The sequence below is a fragment of the Notamacropus eugenii genome, chromosome 4 (genome assembly GCF_028372415.1).
Source record: "Notamacropus eugenii isolate mMacEug1 chromosome 4, mMacEug1.pri_v2, whole genome shotgun sequence".
Classification (NCBI taxonomy): domain Eukaryota; kingdom Metazoa; phylum Chordata; class Mammalia; order Diprotodontia; family Macropodidae; genus Notamacropus; species Notamacropus eugenii.
In genome coordinates this window covers 428,579,295-428,581,945 of record NC_092875.1, presented here as the reverse complement: position 1 = coordinate 428,581,945, position 2,651 = coordinate 428,579,295, and the positions used below count along the sequence as shown (strand labels likewise).

General features: G+C 46.0%; 1 pseudogene; it reads right to left on the bottom strand.

Moving 5' to 3' along the window:
- Positions 1 to 704: 704 nt before the first annotated feature.
- Positions 705 to 1,555, bottom strand: LOC140498618 (alpha/beta hydrolase domain-containing protein 17A pseudogene; annotated as a pseudogene).
- Positions 1,556 to 2,651: the final 1,096 nt, after the last annotated feature.

Below are 2,651 nucleotides of genomic sequence, written 5' to 3'. Positions count from 1 at the left end.
ACATTTGGCAGGTGCATTGTTGCTGTTGTCCTGATGGAGGGAAGGGTACATGTGCGTGGGCAGCTAGGTGGTGAAGTAGATAGAGTGCTGGGGTTGGAGTTAGAAAGACTTCTTTTCCTGAGTTCAAATCTGGCCTCAGATGCTTCCTAGCTATGTGACCCTGGGCAGATCATTTAACCCTGTTTGCTTGATTTTCCTCATCTGTAGAATGAACTGGAGAAGTGGCAAACCCCTCCACTATCTCTGCCAAGAAAATCCTAAATGGGGTCATGAAGAGTCAGACATGACCGAAAAATGACTAAACAACAAAAGAGGGGAGGGAAGAGGAGAGGAAGGGATCTGAATTGCTTAATCCCTCCCAAGTGGAGGAGGCAGTCCCAGTGTTAGGAACAGTTTATGGTAATAGATTCAGACTTTGTGGGGAAGAAAATGGAGGTCATTCTGACCTTCTTTTCTCCTGGAAAGGGAGTGGATGCCAAACGAGGTTGTGGAACCCAGACCTGGAAAGGAAGAGCAGGGGTGGGGAGTATTTCTCACCTTGCATTCCTCCAGTGGGGAGAGAGCCTCACAGGGAAAGACCTTTGAGTTTTCCTTCCTTTGCTGTGGTTCCAAACTTGGGCAGGGTTCCCTGGGTCTGCCTGCTTCTTGGATCACATCCCTCCCTGGGCAAGGGGATGCAGGGCTTACTGAGATCCTAGGTTATGTTAGTTTGTCAGATTCTGGGAAATGAATTTTTAAGGTGCTCCAAGTATTGGCTATAAATCTTGATGTTATGGTGTCTGGCACCCTCCACTAATGTGGCTCCCTAGCTTTCCAGCAGTGCTTATACTGTGCCAGTCCCTGGGAGAAGCCAGTCACCTCATTCTTGGTGGTAGGGACCAGCAGCCACTGTGATGTGATCTTGGAGACCTTGTCAGTATTGGGGAGGTATCAAAGCAACAGGTTTCCTTGATGTGAGGGAAGGTTCCCTGAATGCCTGAGGTGAGTGGGGAATACAAGTACAGTGCTAGGCTAGGTCTGGTGTGGGCACTGTTCCTGTACTCTGCCTATAGAAGATGATGTTTTCTGGGTTAATACCAAACCTGGCCTCATTGGGCTGGCAAGTAGCATCACTGTCAGTGTAGAGATTCTTCTCAGAGGGCTTTCCTGTGCTCACCCTGAGTAGGCATAAGAGAAGATGTTGCAATGTAAAACTGGCATAAGTCCACTGTGTTGTTGTGAGTGAATAGCACTGTGAATCTGGCACCTGACACAATGTACATGCATACAGGAAATGCGGTTATCCTTACCGCTATCAGTGAAGACCCCAGTCATGTCAAGATCCCTCTGTGTGGACTGGAGGTCAGCTTGCAGTTGGGTTCAATATCCAACAGCCTGGGATCCCACCTGCCCCACCACTTCCCTACAGGACATCATCTCTTCCACTAGAGCCCAGGTCAAATTCAGCCACAAGGGAGTAAGTAGTCTTTGGAGGCAAGAAGGTCAATTTAACTTCAGTTTGGCCAGGACAGGGGGCATAGCAGAAGAGGCTACAGAGTTTGCTGATGGACTGTGATTATAGATGTTGTTTGTCCTTCCTTCTTGTAGAGGACCATGACATTGGAAAGATGATGCCATGACTTGTAAGTGAATCGTATTTAAGTGAGGGAGAACTGTGCAAGGTACCAGCCTCACTTTCTCCTTCAGAGCCACCTGAGTTCAGTGGCCAGATATAGATCAGGACAACTAGAGATGGTCCCTTGCTGATGGATAGGCCATTCCTGGTGGAGCCATATGGAGACATTCATTATGTGCCAGATTTATGTGAGAGAGGACCACAATTCCAAGTCTGTGGTGCCAAAATTTCTGGGGCTGCAATGACTTCAAAGGAGAAATATTCTTTACAAAATGTTTGTTTTCCAAAACATGAGTGAAAAAGAATGCTCTTTCCTTTTCCATATGCCCTGAACAAAGCCTTTGTTAGGAGAAGTGGACAGGGATGCATTGTGATCTAAGTCTAGTCATGAGGAGCACCTAATTCATGGTCCCCTAAGAGCTGGTGAAGGAAGGCCAGTCTGGGTATCTCTGCCACACTCCTGGGCTGCGCGCCTCCATGCCAACCCCAGTCCCTGAACCACAGTGTTGACGCTGGTCTCAACCTTGCTTTCCATGTGACGTAGAGGTGAGGAGGTCTTCCCATTACTTATATAAGTGTAGATAATCAATAAAACAATAAAGTCCCGATTTTTAGCTTTGGTTGATTTCCTAGGTGTACACAGTCACAATAGAATTGAACATGAGCCAGTAAGAGCTGGCTCCAGCACACCCATGCAGTTTTATCAGTCCCTTAAATGAATTTGTTTGAGCTTTGTCTGAAATAACCAGAGACAACATCAGCCTCTTTGATATGTATCAAGCAAACAACATACTTCCTGAATAGAAGTGGGTCATGGTGTGATTTAATATTGAAAAAGACCTACCTTAACCCCTCAGCTTTTTTTAAACAGTAATTGTATGACTTGACCTAATTTTTTCCCTGAATATTTCTGTACAATGTTACTTGATGAGGAAGAGACATATTACAATACTGTAGCATAAAGGACTCTGGATTGGGAGTCTGAGGCCTGGATTTTAATTTCCAGTCTTTCACTCTGTGTGACCTTAGGTAAATC